Genomic DNA, 19,399 nt, shown 5'->3' on the forward strand with positions numbered 1-19,399 from the left:
CTTTTTGTTCTGTTTAACAGTGGTGAGAGGAGCCGTAGCCTGCCCTGGGAAGTGTCTGCAGTGAGAGCAGGCACTGAATTGATTTTCAAGATTAATTGTCATCTCCAGCTGGGAAGCAGCTTGCACAGGAACTGAGCAATCTTCCTGGGTTTTCTCCTGCTTCAGAAATCACTTTCTCTGCCAGGTGTCTGATAAGACTGGATTGGTAGGTCCTAGGAGGTCTTTTCCCGGTCACTGAAGGATTAAGTCTTCCAATATGTGAGCATGAGGAGACACGAAGAGAATCTCTAGTAAGAAGGGCTCACCCTGTGGTTTTAAGTTTCATCTTTGCTGTGTGAACCTAGGTGAACTGCTTAACCTCTCTGAAACTTCAGTTACTCATCTGAAAAAATAGACAATGAGCACCTACCTTTTGTGTGCTTGTGAAAATTAAATGTATTAAAGTGCCTGCCCAGAAAAGCATTCCATAAAATGAGCAATGATGATTATTTAATTCCCCCCCTTCCAGTATCTGACCTCAGAGTTGTTTCTTCAAACTGGGTTTATATTTTCCACAGAAAGTATATAAATTAATAAGGGAAGCTAAAAGAAAATAAATGAATAAATTTTTTATTTGGCTGAGAAAGTTTTGTCACTTCCATAGTCCAAGTTCCTGATGGTTCCATAGCTTGGTGGTTCATCTTGTTCATCAAGCTCACCTGCCCACCTCATCTCTAAATGGTCCCCAGACCATTCTGGTGTTCAGAACAGATCCAGTGATTTAGCTTATCCTGTTTCTTGGACCAGTGCCAAAGCTCCTCCTTATTGATGTTCAACCAGTTCTCTCTTAAAATCTCCTCCGCCTCAGGAGTGCTTCCTCTGGCATGAGATTACTGGTTCCCATGTTAGTTGCAAGACTGTGAGGTCCATCTGTTGAGATCCACTGAATGGCCTTGATTATTAGCCATGCCTGCTTGAAATGTCACAATGTACTCACTTCTGTAAGAATCAACTCCCTTGCTACCATCCACAACCCAGCACCCATTGTTTCCCATCTAAAACAGAATCACACTGGATGCTTGTTAAAGACTCAGAGTCCTGAGCTATACCCATGCTACCCAAGCAGGATCTCTAAGGGTAAGGCTAAAAATCTGCCTGTGTAGGAAACCCCCAGCTCATTATTGTGCCGATGAAAGGTTGAGAAGCACTCCAGGAAAGTAACAGAAAAGACTTAAAATTACATAGTCCTCTCTCTGCTTTTATCCATGGAGAGGAGTGTGTAAACATCTGAGTGAGGCAATTCACCATACAGAAGCATTTGCTATCTGTGAAGGGCCCACGTGTTCAAGAAATTGTAATGAGAAATCTTAGGGCAAAAGACGAGTTCCATATTCAGTTCATCTGTATATCATTTCATGCAGCACAGGGCTGGCCAGCAGATGGTGTGCACTGAATGTGGAGTTTATGTCTATATGTCAACCTCCATCTGATGGGCAAAGCAGGGAAAAGCATTTGATTTTTACTTGAATGTTGCCAAAATGAATTTAGTTTTATAATATTACAGATTACTTGATATCCATGGAGAAAGGTTTTATGTATACATACATACATATTTGGCCAGCAAAAAGAAAGGACGTGCTCTCTCAGACTTATGGTGAAAAGCAAGAAAAGAAAATAATATCGAGGGCCAACTATACATGCCTAACATTTCCATATATTTTTATACAGATATCTCCTACAATCTTCTAAACTACCTTAGGTAGTTGTTATCAGTTCTACCTTCAGATAAAAATTGTAACACATGCTTTAATCATTTTCCCTACTTCCCTTAGCTATTCAGTGGCAAAGCCCATCTTCAGACTCAAGTCTGGCTGAATTAAAAACTGCACCCTTGCTCTTTATCCTTGGTTTCCTTCTTGGCAAATGTTTGTGTGGCACTTCATATTTAACAGAGTGTGTCTAAGTAAATCAGGGTCTACTAGGGAATATAAAAGAAATGGACAAATATCTACCGTAGGAGGTTGACCTGGGTTTGAAAAGAGATGTGATGTTATGGAAGTTCACAGGAGGTGGCAGTTGGGATTGGCCTGTAAAGATTGCTCTAGGGGAGAGACAGTGAGAAGGCATATCCACTGGCAGGAACTCCTCTATGAATAATCACATAAAGGAGGAAATATCAAGTAATCCAGATTGACTGGAGCAGCAACTAAGGCACCAGCTAGAGAAGGAAGCATGGCCTTATAACACAGCCACTGGACATGATTTTATTTTTCCCCGTCAAGACTCTACAGCCCTGGAAGTTGGGGACACAGGAATAATACCACAACTTGTTCCAGTGCAGAAATGGCCAAACGTCAATGATGTAAAGGTTGGCTCAAAGTGTCCAACTGTGGCAATGGCTGGCTCTGGAGCTTCAGCTGAGCTATAAATCACAGAGAATCACAGAAGGAAGTTGGGATGGACCATGAGAACATGAAGGATGGATGATGAAGAATAGGAGCCTGTAATAAAGGATTTAACAATTTGAATTCTTTCTGCTGCAAGGAACAGAAAACTCTGAATGAAATTAGTTTAAATTATAAGGAAATTGATGTGTTAACCCATATAGCAAGAAGTCCATAAGTAAGGCACCACCAGAGAAAGACTGTGAGGGCTCTGCTTCTCTTACAACCTGCAGGTTCTGTGCCCTTCTCTGTTATATATTGGCTTCATCCTCAGGTCAGTAGCAAAATAGCTACAAGAATTGTAGAGATCACCCCAGAGAGTACATTATCCAGGGGAAATCTGGGACTGTCTCTTTCTTGTGTCTTTTACTAGGAAGAAGGAAACAGTCTCCAAAAGCCCCCCAGCAGACTCCCTCTCAGGTCTCATTAGCCTGAAATAGGTCATCTGTCCCTGTCTATACGAAGCACAGCAGAAGGAAGGGGTTTCCGTGATTGACATATCATCTGGGGTAGAACAGATGCTGGGGAGTCAGATGAATGGCCCCTGCATGGGGAAAAGGAGGGAGCCCAGGTGTTCTTTCTAAGCCCTTGGGTGTTTCTCATGCTCCCCTCTTTAAATGCTCTTATCCACTCTGCAGGCACATGCCATTACTTTCTCTTTACGAATCAGAACATAGAGGCTGGGCAGCAGGCCCCTGCCCAGCGTCCCACATCTCTGCCATGCTCCAAAGCCTTTCCTCTATTTATTACTCGGCACTGCAGGTTCTGGGAGAAAAGCGGAAAGACAGAAGCTCGGCCCAGAGAGGGGAGTTTTGGTGCTGAATATCTTACATGTGGCAACGTTTTTTTTTTTGTTTGTTTGTTTTTCTTTTTTTGAAGTGTTACATGTTTGGTTGGCTTCAATGAAGACCTCTAGGGCTGAGGACTGTGACAGCAACAGTTTAAAGCAGCATCAAATCAAAGAATACTCAAACAGGTAGACTGAGAGGTTTCCCTGGGGCAGAATCCTGTAAACAACCCACTGGATTGAGGAGGGTGGGGCAGGGACCTCTGGCGTCTGCTGTGGGTCTTGTGACAAGTCACACACCTTGAGCAGAGGATGAAGGAGCCTGGCTGGGGAGCCAGTCTGCCTAAGTAGGTTGGCTCAGGCATCATTATTTTCTTTCCCTCCTCCTTGTACTTCATACCAAATATGGAAACAGATACCTGCTTAACCATCTGTCTCTAAAGAACTACAGTTCACCCTGTATATGGCAGGAGCCAGATGGGGTGATGTGTTCTTTTTTCCTGGGCATTCATAGAATGGGAAATCTGTGAGCTGGAAGCAACCTGAGTAATCACTTAGTCATTTGGAGGTGAAGAAAAATCAGGAGCCAGGGAAGCCAAGTTAATTGTCCTGGGACAGTAGCAGGGCTGGCCTCAAACCAAGTGTCTTGTCTCCCAGGCCAATGCCCTTTCCACTGAACAGAGCTGCTTTTCATCATCTAGTTGACAACTGAAAGCAGATGTCTTTTCTCTCTTCCTAAGAGAATCTCAAACACACTGCAGTTGATGTCCAGGGTGGGCAAGCGTTCTCCCAGAATCCACACTGAATTTGCTGTTGACTCTTCTCAGAACTAAACATTTTTCATGTCTACCTGGCCCTTTACAGGGCAGGGTCTACATGGCTGTATTTCACATTTTCCTCTACAGTTACCTTCTGTGTTGTGCCAGCAGCCTTCCCTGGCCTCTAGCAATGTGATACATCATTGCAGTTTTGCTCTTTAGCCATTTAATCCTGGCTACATATTAATAACACAAGTCTAAACCATTAGGAATTATTGAGGTTGAAAAGGTACAGGCAGGAGTGGCCTAGAATGACAGCTGCTCTTTATTTAGGGCAAAGGTGATCATAATTCATAAAGAGCAATGAACTAGTTTTTGGACTGACAGAGTAAGAGTCAAAAGATTGGGAAGATCTGAAGGCTCCCCGATCTTGGATCCTAGAACTTAGAAAAATACAGAGGCTGCTCTGTCATCCTACTTTCATCCCAAGCAGTTGAGCTCTTATCTAGCTTGACTTTGAATCCTAGTGGGTCTTGGTGACCAGAGATGAACTTTTATTGTAGGAGATCACAGAACCAGCTTCCGGGCCTGATGTACCAGAGGCTGGTATATAGTCAACAGCAGAAAGCAAACGAAATTAGTAAAATCCCATTGTCTGCTTGAGAAGACTTACACAATGCTCTTAAAAACATTTGATACTGGGCTCAATGGAAAGGATGGTGGAAGGTTATGGATGTAGTTAGGTTTTCATCTTCTCTAACAGGAACATCAATAATATCTAATACTCCTAAAGTCACTCCTTGTGAAAGTTGTTAAATGTAACTCTACCCACTCCTCTTCTCCTCTCCGCAAAGTTCATGTTTTAAGGGTAAAGATCCAAGTAGTATTTGTTCTTTACTCTCAAATAGCATCCTCTTGGGCCTGAATGAGTACCAGGCAAGCCAGGTGCTTAGGGCACAAAATTTAAGAAAGCACTCACTCTAAGAGTCCTAAAATGCTGTGTGCTAGAGCTCTGACTTGCCTGTTTCCTGCACCGTCACCCTCTTGAATACCTGACATGCAGGAGATGGGTGGTGAATATTGGTTTCCATGCTGCTCTCTTCACTACTTGAAATCCTCTGTCTCCCCATCACCTGCAGAAGAAAGTCCAAAGTACTGAATGGGGCCAACACCACCCTCTGTGAGCTGAGCTGGCTCCTGTATCCATTCTAGTCTTAGAGACCTTCAGACTCTGCCTTATTTTATACTCCACCAATGCTTAACTCCTTAAGGACCTCTCCCATGGGGTCCAGCATAGAGTTGATATTCAGTAAAAGATTGTTGAATGAATTGATGTGTGAGTGCAGAAATAACTGTTACTACACTGATAGAATGAGTCCACATTATGACTGAGATAGAAGACCTAAGGAAGTGATCTGGTAGTGTCTAAGTGGGCAGGCTGTGGAGTCAACTGCCTCGTGTGAATCTTATCTTCATCAGGAGTTGTGTCTATCACATCTGATTTTCCCTAAGTTTCAATTACCTCCTTCAAAAACAAAAGAGGGAGAGAGGGAGGAAGGAAAGTTGGAAGGGGGAGGTGAGGTGAGAAGGGAGGGAAGAAAGGAAAGGAGGAAAGAAGGAAGGAAGGAAGGAAGGAAGGAAGGAAGGAAGGAAGGAAAGAATCTACTTCATTGACTGTTGTGCAGATTTTAAAAAGTAGTTCATGTAAATCCTTAGCAGAACGGCTGACATATATAGTACTCAATAAGTGGTGGTTAATGTTCTTACAAATTGGAAACAAAATCCAATCTTTAAGAAGTATTTATAAATCTACTGACTGCAGCTGAATTTCAGAAGGTGACAGTGACATAGAGCTAGTACTTAGATGCTTCCAGTCACCCTGAGATGTCCAAGTCCTCTCTTTAACAGGTGCCTGCCAAGACCAAAAAAGAGAGACACCTTTCCAGGCTCCAAACTTGCCCTGGAAGAGACCACAGAAGAATAAAGGCACAGAGTCTGGGTTTCCGTGTCTCAGTCGCAAGACCCTGCACCAGAATTTGTTACCTCATTACTTAGTGTCTGAGCCTTGAAGAAAACATGTAAATTATGCAGAAAGGCACCATATTGTCGGAGGCAAATGAGACCTTCATTATCCCTGTGTGAGCAGAGCTTAGCCAACAGAGCAGAGAGAAACAGTAAACCCTTCAAGGTCTGGCGGCACAGATGGGTGCTCAAAAAGGTTCCAGGGACCCTCAGAGCAGGGCCAAACACTGTCGTTATTCAAGTGGTTAACACATGGCTAGGCACGTGGTGTGTCCCTAATGATTCTGCTTCTCTGCAGCCTTCTCCAGGGGAGGCTGCTCTTCTGCCTACAATCCTCACCACCATGTTGTTAAAACACACAGCCCACAACCCAGGGGTTTGCATTCTCCTGGGTCCCATAATGATTAGCAGGAATGTCCATTCCTATGGAATTCCAAGACCCTTTTGACTCCATGACTCACTATGCTGGGCTGTACCACTCTCTCCCACCACCAGCTCTCTTACACATGAACTATATTTAAATTCATCCTCTGTGTTTACTGGAGACCATGGCATCTAGTGCTTGGCACTAAGTAGATATTCATTCAACATTTGCTCAATGTTGGCATCAGTTCACAGTCTTCCTCTCCACCCCCAACCCCTGCTGCCATCTCAGATGCCCTTAAGATCTGTTGAAAGATCCTTCCAGCATCTCATCTTCCAGAATCTCACTTTACCTATTTTCATAGCCTTCTCTTCCATTCCAGGAACTCATATTTATGGCCACAGTCTGCCCCTGCCAGCATTTACCTCTGAAACCTTGACCTCAAAACACCATCCATCTGACCACAACCTTGTATTCTTTCCCCTCTCCCACTCCTCACAGGCTTGATCCAAACCATCACCACTTTTCTCAAGCCCTGTTCTACACCTCTTCTGTCACTATGCCATTGGTCTCACCTCACATAGTAAATGTCACCACATACAAATTATTATGAGATTCCCTCCAGCTTCTGACCTGGCTATTCACTCCCAAAGTTAACTATATTTCCATCTATTATTATTTCTTCTCTTGTGGTCCCTTAGGAAGAAAGGCTTCTTCTCAAAGCTGATCCTTCCACTCTTGAAACCTATGATCATCTTGAAGTAGTACACATCTCAGCAATCTGTCTCTTTCTTCTATCACTCCACCTCTAAAATTATCTTCTATTTGCCAAACCTGGTAAACTTGTGTTTACTAACCTTTGTGTTGATACATCTAAAGCATTTGACAAGTTTGGCCATATCTTTCCACTTAGACCCTCTTCTCTGTCTTCTAAACTGTACCCAACCTGAATTGTACTCTTCCTTCTATAGTCATCCTTGCAGGAAGTTTTCCCTGGATATTTTACGTCTGTTTATTCTTTAAATACAGGTGTTCCTGGGAAATTTGTCCTGAATCCCCTTTTTTTCTTGCTATTTACCCACTTGTTGGGTCATGGTACCTACTTACATGGCTTCTACTATATCTGTGTCCATATCATCACTCCCCCATGAATATCTCCAGCCAAGTCCTCTCCCTGGAGCTTCAAACCCATATATCCAACTACACGTGGAAACTACACATGGAAACCTCTACCTTGATGGAGGACCTCGACCTGCTCAAGACCCTGTGCAGTCTCTTCCCCAGAACATCTACTTGGTTCCTGAATTTTCCATCTCACCTGTGGCCCCACGACCCATGTAGCTGAGGCTTAGGCATGTGAGGGAATAGACCATGATCTGACATACATAGTGTTTTTCCTTCTGTAACTGAGATTGTCTGAGCAAGGGCTGGGTTTGCTGTGGAACTGACTGCAACAGTTGCCAATAAAGTAGGTGACCATAAAGGGTAAAGAAGCTTTAACCTGAAAAGGAGGTATTTCCAGCTAGCATAGAAGTTACGTGTTACTAAGAAATTGACTGAGAGGTAGGGATCTCTAGGGTCTTGCAAAGAGAAAGAAATAGAAATTGGGAGGCAATCTCTGGCATTTAAGCAGCAGGAGGCCCATGTCATTGAACTACACCAATGAAGCCCATTCTTTTAAGTTTTATACAGTTTGGAAAATATGCTTTGAGTGCCTGTATATTGAACTCTGGGATAGGGTTAGGAAAGAGCAGATTATGGTTAAGTTTTCCACCACTACCATGACCACTTCAATCCTGACCACCTACGAGATGTGACTTGTGAAAAACAAAGAGAACTTTATGTTTGTCAATACAGGTCAAAAGTAGCTAAAGCCAAGGAGACCTACAGAAAAGTCATAGACTATCAAGATCAACCTTTTGGTCTCTACTTCAAAGGCAGAAGCAGACTTAATGTCTGCATTTGTCCTATCGTAGACATTTCTATCAATGATTTAAATGTCTGCCTTTGTCCTATTGTAGACATTTCTAGAATGAAGATTGCTATTATTTTGTACTCCATACTAGCCACAGGTAAGTCAAGGGGCTGACGTTGCATATGAAGTGCCACACCAACTCTCAAGCCAGGCCAGTCTGAGCACTCTGAAAGCAGCCTCTGAGTGTGGCTGGCTGGCCCAGCTGAGGTCCGATTGGCTGAATTGCTTCATGATCTGCCTGATCCAAACTTTAAGCAGTGATGACATTTACGAAAGTGTACATTGCAGCAACTATTCCTACTGTGATGTCATGGCAAGAAAACTGCATATGGAAGTAAGCGCTTTGCTTTTGATTAAATATCTAGTTCAACAGATTATGCAAATAATATATCCCCAAACACATCTCCAAGTAAAATGGACTGAAAATGTGTGCTCCTGTATATTATAGCTTAGGGGGTATGAATATCATTTCGTATGTGCACAGGTGGAAGCAATATCACATTTTAAAGCCACCCTTCCTCCAAGCTGTGGAGGATTTAACCTCAGTCTTCTTGGGGATTTCTACCAGGGTAGGGCAAAATGATTCATTTATACAGATCAGCCTAAGACAGCCCAACTGCATATGGTCCTTTGGGGTCTATTGCTTCTGGCTGCTTCTGGGGCAAAGTGCTATTTATCAAGCCTGGAACCTGGGCAGCCCTTCTCCTCTAATGCCTACCAGGATTAAGGTCCTGCTGCTGACCTTTCTGCCTCTACTGATTACTATAGATCCTTTCTTTGGTCTCTCTTTCAGGGTTTCCTTTGGTCAGCAGTCTCCCTTGAGGTCACTAGGCTTTCTCTCCTCAGTGAGCTTAGATTTAGGGAAACAAAAGCCAGAAAGGGAAGTATTTTGCAAGCAACTCCTGGTTTTTATTCTATCATAAACCTCTTTTGAGGTAAGAAGGCAGAGAGCCTCCTCCCTGCCTAAATGGTGATGGGGAAGAACAGGACACCAAGAAAAACTATCAGTTTGTATCTCCAAAACTTACTCTGCCATTAGTTTCCATGGGTGTGCAGTCAAGTGAGTGACAGATCGGTTACCTATAGGAAAAGTAAGATGAGACTGTTCAGGGGCCAGCTCTCAGATGGTGTCAAGCCTGCTGTTGCCACTACTGCTGATGAAACTGTCAGTTAGCAACAAAAGTAGATGTCTTGCCTTCTATTCTAGCACAAGATCTGTATTTCATAGGGGATTTTTTCACATATATTATTTAATCCGAGTTTCTTTAACCCACTCATGAGAAAGGCTCTATGATCCCATGTCAAACAAGACCAAGACTCTAAGAAGTGAAGCCATCTAGCTAGTATGAGGTACAGCTGGGAAGTGAACCTGTGTCTATCTGACTCCTGGTCTCTGTGCTCCTTGCAACTGCCTGCACACTGACTCCCTTCCACCTCCCCACATACCCAACAGGGCTGCCCACAGCAAGGCTCAGGTAGCCAGGCGGGCATCCTTTCACCTCTTTCCACAGCCCATGAGTCTCTGGCTGTGCTACTATTTCACATGGGGTCTTTTTTTCCCCACCCAAATCCAGCTCAAGGTGACTTCCTCATGACCCACCATCCAGAGGGCTGTGAGCTATGTCTCCCTGTTCTTCTCCAAATCAACTATCCCTCTCTAGTGACCCTTACCTCACCTCCCTTGTACTTTAGGGTCTATACACGTCTCACGACCCCCAATACACTAGAGGCTCTGGGGTGGTATGACCATGTCTAATTTATTGCTACATTCCCAAGAAAAAATGGTCTGGTACCTAGGAGATACACAAGAATTGTTTGTGGAATGGAAGGATAAGCAGACAGATGGGTAAATGAATTAATATATGAAAAAGGGAATAAATGAGTGAATGAACTAATGAAAGTGGAAACCCATAGAGTATGGCAAGAATGCCAAGCAGCCATTATAGAGAGTGATGAGATAGGATTCACTGCAAAGCATACTGGAGAGAAGAAAGACACTGAGAGTAAGATGATTCCAAAATGCAAATATGACTGCAGGTATAGGGAACTGGAAAACACTCTAAGTCCCAGTAAACCCCGTGTTTCACTCTGGATCTACTTTATTGGGAAGTGGTGTACTGGTTTCTGGAACTGCTCACTTTCATAAGGCCCTAGCCCTTCCTCCTGTTCATTAATAAACAGCTAAGGGACAATAGCACCATAACGGGTAATAATTCTGATGTGCCCACCATGTACCAGGCATTCTTCCAAGTACCTTATTCAATTCTCACAACAATAATATGAGACATGGACTGTTACATATCTGATTTCACAGATGAAGAAATGGAGGCTTAGAGAAGTCAAATACTTTTCTTAATGTCATGCATTTAATAAGTGGCAGAACCAGAATTCAAATCCATGTTATCTGACTTCGGAGCCATCCCTCCTAATCACTCCCCCATCAGGCAGCACATTTCTAAGGCTGGCTGGCTAGGAGAGTAAGTTTCCTCATTGAGCACTTGCTCAGTGGTTCACCAGACACTCTGTAGACATTGAATCCACAATAACCTCATGACTGAAGGACCAGATGACCATTTTGATCCCTATTTCACAAACAAGGATACTGTTTGTGTGACCAAGGGATGCCACTAGAAAATGATGAAGCTAGGATTTGAACCCAAGTTGGCTTATTCCAAAACCAATGCTATTTACCACAGTATACTATATTCCAGAAGACGCATTCATCATTTTTTTTCTCCTTCAATAAATGATCATGGGGTCCAAGAAAGAGACCTGCATTTGAAATCAGGTTATTTCTGTTCCAATCTTGGCTCTTCCACTTGGGTCTGTACCTTGGGCACATCCTTTAACGTCTCTGGGCCTCAGTTTCCTCATCCATCAAATAGAGCCGATCAGGCCATATTACAGAATTATTGTGAGGGTTAAATGAGAAGCTAATGTTGATGAAAGCACTGTGTAAACCTTTTTCTCTATGAGGTAGAAAGAAGTCAATAGATACGATTATACTTCTCCTGGGAGTGAATAAAATGAGTCTCAGAGATGAAGTGAGTAGTCTAACTATCTCACAGAGAGTCGTTCATTAGAGCAGGAATGAAGCCCAGATGTCCCTAGGCAGAAGTCCATGTGCCTTTTGCGAGGTGGCCAAGGATCATTACTTTGCGCGGGTGAGACTCTGCCAGCCCCACAGTGCTTCTTCAGTTTCAATGCACACTATCTTTCCCCCGTCCCACACCTCCTTAGCTCTTTCTGGGCCCCTTGACAGTCAGGGTAAAAGTCTTTTTCCATCTTTCCTAGGCTTCACTGTAAAATTAAGTGGTCTTATTCTGTTAGAGAGTTCTACCCAGAATGAGTGACGCTGAGAGAAGGCAGCGTGAGCCTGGTCAGGCACGCTTGTCAAGAGCTTGAGACGCTCTGCTAATGAATGTCATTTTGAAGCTGGCTGGGATTAAGCCATTATCTGTGTGATCTTCACCTGACCCTTGATGGACCAAAATTCATACATTCCAATCCTGTGCTTAACTAGGAAGGCTTTACAACTCCTTTCTCCTCTAGAATCTTTTCAATCTCCGGGACCTATTATGCAGCAATTTTGCTTTCTCCAATTTCATTTTCACTTTCAAAGTGAATGTCATTTGTCAGGCAAGCCACATATTCTTTGGATCCCTATCTGCTAAATTATTTCTGAACTTGACTTTTTGGGGGCCCCATTCAGGCTGACCTAAATTCTTCTCTGTCTTCTACCATTTCTCCCTTCTCTCTGAAGGCAGCCATCTGTGGCTTCGTTGCCTAAAGAAGCTGTTTCTGGAAGCACTTATCTGTTACCCCAGTTGGAAAGTTATCATTCATATCTAAATTAGCCAGTGTGATCTTTTATCTGAACTCCAGGCAGAGCTGGTCCTTTGTATGAGAACTACCCATCAGGTTTCAGACCCATCTGCAGCATCATTCTCAGATGACTCACTTTGTGACTCTTCAGTGTTTCTAAATGTAAAGATTGTCTCTGTAACCACTTTTCAAAAGAACTTGACACTTTCACAGGGGTGGTAACTAAATCCCAATTAGGCGGTCTCCTGCCCAAGCTCAGCTCAGAAGCAATGCCCGGCATGGACCCCTGGTCTTTCTGCCCTGCTGTTGCCCACTACGGAGAGAATGCCTGATAGAGGGAAACGGTTCCAGAGGAGCAAAGAATGATTTCATACAATTCACCTTCAGGGTTAGCAGCAAAGAGATTTTGCAGTAAAATAGGATTGTTAACCCATGTCAAACTGATCTCACAAGAGGGCTGGCAGCCCTGCTCTGCAGAACGCTGGACATACCAGGGATAGAGCCTTGGGCTGGGGTTTGAAGTACCCCAAATCCAGAGGACATGACCACATGTCAGTTTTGCAGAGAATAACCACAATCATGAAGAGGCCAAACTGTGTAAAGGATGGTTAAAAGAACTGGAATGTTTAGCCTGGAAAGGAAAGACTTTTGTGGGGATAAGCAGGGTGGAAAATTCTGTCTCAGACTCTTTTTTTTTATAAATTAGAAACCTGAGACTTAGCACGAACCCAGGGAATAACCAGAGTGAACATTTTAAAGAATAAATGAGATCACTTTGCTGCCTAAAACCATCCAGTGACTTCCCGACTGATGTTAGAATAAAGAGCCAGCCCCAAGCCATGGCCTCCAAGACCCCCACATGGAGGCACTGGTCCCTCTGTGTTCAGTAGAGGATCAGCTAAGCTATGCAATCAAGAGGCAGAAGTTTATTTCTCTACCTTGTTACAAATGTCACCACAACTTGCAGACCAGGCCAGGCCTCAATAAGGCCCAGTTGACAAACGCTGTCAGCTGACACTTCACAGGAACATGCCAGGGAACAAAAAAGAGAGCCTGGCCTACTTCACATGTATGATGAAGAATAACAGGAGGAGACTGGATCAGAAAAGAGAAGGTGGTGTATAGCTCAAGTGATGATGAAGCACCTCTTAAAGAAATTAAGTAGAATGCGCAGGTGATATCTACTACATTTAAGTCCTTAAAGACTTTTTTTTTTCTTACATAGCTCACTGTAACCTTGGACTCCTAAGCTCAGGAGATCCTCCCACTTCAGTCTCCTGAATAGCTAGGACTACAGGTGGATGCCATCACACCTGGCCATTTTTTTATTGTTATTTTTTGTGGAGACGGCGAGGGGATAGGATATCTCACCATGTTGCCCAGGCTGGTCCTGAACTCTCTCCACCTCAAGTGATCCTCCCATCTTGGCCTCCCAAAGTGCTGAGATTACAGGTGTGAGCCACCCCATCTGGTCTGTGAAATTTTACTGTAAATAAAAAAGCATGAATAATGAAAATTAGTCACAGATGAGTAGTGAAGGGAAGCCAGGCAAGCTTTGTCATCTTTAGAGTGGAGCTTCTGTATCTGGGTGCAGATGGCTCCTCCAAGCTCTTTCACTTTTCAGTGTCTGCTTAAGGGGCTCCTCAGGGGCATTCCTTGCTCACCCTATCTAAATAAGCTCACTCAGCATATAATTTTGTCTTAGCTCAGCATCCTGCTTGTTTCTTTCACAGCATTTACCACCATTTATGCTTATTTGTTTGATTTAATTATTTTTGTCTATCCTTACTCCCATTCCTACACTGCTAGACTGATAGTCTCCATAAGTGTAGAGTAGGGATCTTATATGCCTCATTCATTACTGTATTAATTATCTACTACTGCTTAACAAATTACCCCAATACAGAATAGCTTATAATAATAAACATTTATTAGCTCACAGTTTCTGTGAGTCAGGAATTTAGAAGCAGCTTTTCTGGATGGCTGTGGATTGGAATCTCTCAACATGGCAGTCAGGATGTCCGCTGGGATGCAGTTATCCGAAGGCACAGCTGGGGTGGAAGGATCCAGAAAGGCTCACTCACTTGGTACTGGTTATCAGCAGAGGCCTCGGCTCCTTTCCACAAGGGGCCTCTCCAAGCACTACTTGAGAAGCATCTGCACAACATAGAGGTTCCAAGACAAAGCAAGGCAGAAGCCACAGAGTCATTTATGGCCCAGTCATGGAAGTCACATGCTGTGATTTCTGCAATATTCTATTGTTACACAGGTCAGCCCTATTCATTGCGGGAGGGGATCACACACAGGTGTGAATATCAGGAAAAAGGGATCATTGAGGGCCATCTTGAAAGCTGACTACCACAATGACTCTATCCCATAGCAGCCAGTGTCATGCTGGCATATGGCAGGTATCTAACACATGTTGGCTCAATGAATGAGTGAAGGGGGACCGCTCAAGTCAACTCAGTATTACCAAGATCAGTAGCTGAAGTCAGCCTTGAAATCAGGTCTTCAGTCTCTTACTTAGTGCTCTCTTCCTATACCACAAAGTCTTCTTTATGACTTCTCCTACACATGCCCCCTTTTCCAACACTCTGACACAGCCCTATCTTTCCCAGCCTGTACACAACCTGACGATGGCCCATCCAGCAAAATAAAAATAAAACCACCACACATTACTGAAATATATCTTTGCTTTCGTACCTGGAGGAGAGGGCAGGGCCTAGGGAGGAGATGTGAGGGCCTGTCTGATGCTATAAGCAGCATTTGAGAGGCAAACACAATGGTTTTGAAACTTCAGAATGCAGGAGACTCAGCAGGGAGTTTGGTAATATGTCCAGGGTGGAAGCCAAGAATCTTCAGTTAGGCGGGCTTGTAGGGAGTTCTGATTGCTGGTGGGTGAACAAGCAATTCCACTCTTCCAGCTCTTCTGTACCACTGAGGTCATCCTTCTGGAGGGTGTCTGTGGAGGGCTGGAGTTGGGGAAAGAAATCCCAACCATAAACCTCTCAGGGTAAGAGGATTCACACAAGCTCACTAGGAAGGAAACAAGGGGAGCGTGCGTGGGGGGTGGGTGGGAGAGGGATGTGGGGTGGTAAGAGCAAGAGGGCAAAGATTCCTTAGTAGTGCATTTGCATAACATCGGAGTGCTATTTCTTAGGGGTTTTTTTTTCTTTTTGCAGGGGCTGTGTGTGTATGTAAGTCAGCTCCTTTGGTATCCAACTGGGAATTTGATTCATTTAACTTGTTCAGATTCAGTTGCAATAAACCAGGTGGTTTTGCATTGCTCATGCAAATCACTTTCTCCTCACACATGGCTACAATCCCAGCTGCCAAAATGTTGTCATGTTCTTGTCTTCAGAGCCTTAATAAGAAGAAAAAATACAGTCTGGAGTGTATATATGCTCAACACTCTCCCTGGTTATCACTAAGCCTGTGTGGTCACTACTAACCTGTCAACAGCCAGTTAGCCCTTCCTGAGTCAGAAGAGGAGGTGTGGGGGCATGGTGAACTAAAGGCCCAGGAGCTCCAGCTGTTCAAGCCCCAGATTCCACTGACCCACTCCAGATATCCATTATTAGAGCCACAGAACCTTGCGTGTGAAGACTAAAATCCCAAATTCTGCTTCTGTCTTTGTATTACTGACTAGATTTGGGCTCAGACCAACGGTGTCATGGTTCTCTAGTTCTTGTGAGAAGTCAGTGAGGCAATCAGAGTCACAATTCCCAGTTGATTTTCTTTCATGGTACAGAAAAAGATAATACTGGGAATAAATATTAGCCGGGTGTGATGACGGGCGCCTGTAATCACAGCTACTTGGGAGGTTGAGGCAGGAGAATCGCTTGAACCCAGGAGGCAGAGGCAGAGGTTGCAGTGAGCTGAGATCATGCCACTGCACTCCAGCCTGGGCGACAAGAGTGAAACTCTGTCTCAAAAACAAAAACAAAAACAAAAACAAAAAAAAATTACTTGTGACCAAAAAATGACCTCTAGAGAGTTCTGATCATCCAGCCTCTGCTCGTCAACTCTGTGGCTAAAGAATCAGTATCTCCGTGGCACACTAGTTGACTAAACACCCATATTAGTGGCCCTTCCAGAGAGACAATTATACTTCCTCCTCATGCTGTGGACTCCTATGTAACCATGTGTCTTGCTTTGGCCAATGAGATGCAAGCAGAAGTGACATGTCACTCCAGGCGGGATCTTTAGGATCAAGAGCACTTTCCGCCTTACTCATTCCCTCTGCTGCAAGGACCAGCAAAGCTCCAGATCATCCTGGAGTGGAGAAAGTTTGCAGCGGATCCACAGCCAACTCACAAGGGGCCTATCACATGAGCAAGGAATGAACCTCTTTTAAGAGTTAAGGGGGTCATTGTTCCCGTGGTAAACCCGCTCCCAACCTGACTGTGTGGTGGCACAGCTGGTGGGATCCTTTGACCTCAAGGGAAGCTCTTGCTAACTGGAGACTGACATACAAATTCTGGTCACCCACATGTGCAAGTACAATCAGACTTATTCACTTATTTGAGTTTCTATCATCTCTGTCCTCTTTGAGGTTTGTCTTTATCCCAGGCTATTGAAGAGAGGACTGAAAATTCCAGTTATCATATTAATATAAAAAGATATCATTCTAGCTGGGCACGGTGGCTCATGCCTGTAATCCCAGCATTTTGGGAGGCTGAGGGGGTGGATCACCTGAGGTCAGGAGCTCGAGACCAGCCTGGCCAACATAGTGAAACCCTGTCTCTACAAAAAATTAGCTTGGCATGGTGGCAGGTGCCTATAATCCTAGCTGCCAGGGAGGCTGAAGCAGGAGAATCACTAGAACCCTGGAGGCAGAGGTTGCAGTGAGCCATGATTGTGCCATTGTACTCCAGCCTGGGCAACAAGAGCAAAACTCCATCTCAAAAAAAAGAAAAAGAAAAAAAAGAGAGAGAGATTATTCTTTCTGTGTCTCTTTCAGAGAGAAGTAAAACTTCACAGAAACTCTATTGAATCTTCTGTAGTCGATAATCATAATCACAACAAAAAGCATGGCTGTGAAGTCCCACAGTCTGGGATCAAATGCTGACTCTCTCATATAGTGGGTGATTTCAGGTAAGGGACATAATCTCAGTTTCCACATCTGTAAAATGGGAATAACAATAAGGCCTCAGTGGCTCACTTCAATATGGGTAAGGGTTTTTAGACTGGCACCGACCACATCGCTCATACTCTGTTCATGTTAATAGTGAGCATCTCACATGCTCATCCTATAGCTTTTCATTAGAAATCTTCTAATATTATGAGTCCCACCTTAATCTCCCTTGCAGCAAATTTATCTGCAGTCGACCCTGACCCAGAATAATACAGGGAAGGAAAGTCTGAAAAGCCCATGTTCAGCTTAGCTCGGTTGACACAAAACACAGCTATCACAGGCTGGAGTGGTAAATTAGGCTGTGCCACCAGACAGGGATTTTGAGGGGAGAGACTAAAGTCTTAGAAAGTTTTTGTTTTATTTTTAAGTACAAAGTGCAGGACCAGATTTGCATTTAAAAGATCTCTTCGGTGTCAGGGTAGAGAATGGATTGGCAGGTGGGAGACAGGAAGCAGGAAGAACTGATTGTGGTAGTATTCTGTAATTTTTTTCTAAGGTGCTGCTCGAAATCCTTGTGGAAGAAGCTGAGATGAGAATGCAAAATCAAACAATTGCTAGGGTAATTTCAGCTCTAATTACCTATGATACGATACAAACATGAAATATATGTACACACATCAGATTAAGATACTTCTTTTTTTCAAGAGACATTTCAGTCCATTTAATTCGTTTCCCAAAATGTGGTGTTGGTATTGATTTAATTCTGATTTTTTTCCACTGGCAATGTGAGTGTGTAACATGATCAGAACAAGTCACTTATATTTTCTCCTCATATGCAGTGTAAAATAAAAGCAGTGAAGAACTGACTCTACTTGGCTAGAACCAAAGAGAATGAATTCCATTCCAAACAAATACCTTCAGAAGGAGGACAGAAGGAAACACTCATTCCATGGGCGTGCCTTGGCACTGAATGTCCATGGGCTCCCCGTGGTCTCTCAGTCTTCTTCGTGACTGCTTGGGCACGTGCATGCAGCTCTGGCCAGTGGGCTGTGAACAGGAGTGACACGTCCCAGTCTGAGCTGAGGCAGCCTGGGGCTGCGGTGCCGTCCTCAGTGTTCTCTTCCCTACTGTGGTGACTCAGATGGGTTCGAGTTCCCATCACAAATTTCAGGACCCTCTAAATCAGTTTCTCACCTGCAAAATGGGAATAATGATGTCTATTTTACAGGGTTGATAGGAGGATTAAAGAAAATCTCACAGGGGAAAACCTGTAGCACAGTTTCCAGCACACAATAGGCATTCAGTAACTGAATCATATGTCTCCACATCCTCAGAAGGGATACTCGGGAAACTCCCTGCAGGTAATGGTGAAGGACTCAGCTCCAGGAAATGGCCTTGCAGGACATAGACAGCCTTTGAAGTTTTTGTATGTAATAAGAACACTTAACATAAGATCCAGCCTCTTAACAAATTTTAAACGTACAATACAGCAACGTTAACTATAGGCACAATGCTATACAGCAGATCTCTAGAAAGTAACTGTCTTGAGTAATTGAAATTTTCTACCCATTTAACAAAAACTCCTCATCTTTCCCTGACCCAGCCTTTGGCAACCACCACTCGACTCTCTGCTTGTATGCATTTAACTATTTTAGATCCCTCATATATAAGTGGAATTAGGCAATACTTGTCCTTCGGTGACTGGCCCATTTCACTTAGCATAATGTCCTCAAGATTCAGCCATGTTGTAGCATGTGTCAGCATTTCCTTCTTTTTTGATACTGAATGGCATACAGCCTGTTGATAGTGATGAGAGAGAAATGTGCATTTTCTATCTTCTTAAATACTTAATTTTTAACTTAAAATTTGTACACACAATTTTTGTTAGTGATAGAAAACTTAGAAAATACACATAAATCATAAATTTATCTGCAGTCAACCCTGGCTCAGAATTATACAGGGAAGGAAAGTCTGGAAAGCCCATGTCCAGATTAGCTGGGTTGACACAAGACACAGCTATCACAGGCTGGAGTGGTGGATTAGTCTGCGTGGCCAGACCAGGGATTTTGAGGGGACAGACCAAAGTCTAACTAACATAAATTAATGGGAGGAAAAGAAACCTACTCATAAATTTTGATAGCAGAGATATTTGAATGTTTATTAAGGCA

At 43.6% G+C, this 19,399-nt stretch overlaps 1 long non-coding RNA gene across 1 annotated transcript; it reads right to left on the minus strand.

Annotated features, from left to right (window-relative positions):
• Nucleotides 1-13,276: 13,276 nt before the first annotated feature.
• On the minus strand, nucleotides 13,277-18,476 carry LOC141582883 (uncharacterized). The gene is made up of 4 exons (XR_012515790.1): nucleotides 18,147-18,476; nucleotides 14,858-15,126; nucleotides 14,095-14,311; nucleotides 13,277-13,640 (listed from the first exon to the last, which is right to left on the minus strand). It is a non-coding gene; the product is annotated as an uncharacterized LOC141582883 (long non-coding RNA).
• Between the last annotated feature and the right edge of the window lie 923 nt (nucleotides 18,477-19,399).

This window comes from Saimiri boliviensis, chromosome 2 (genome assembly GCF_048565385.1).
Source record: "Saimiri boliviensis isolate mSaiBol1 chromosome 2, mSaiBol1.pri, whole genome shotgun sequence".
Classification (NCBI taxonomy): Eukaryota; Metazoa; Chordata; class Mammalia; order Primates; family Cebidae; genus Saimiri; species Saimiri boliviensis.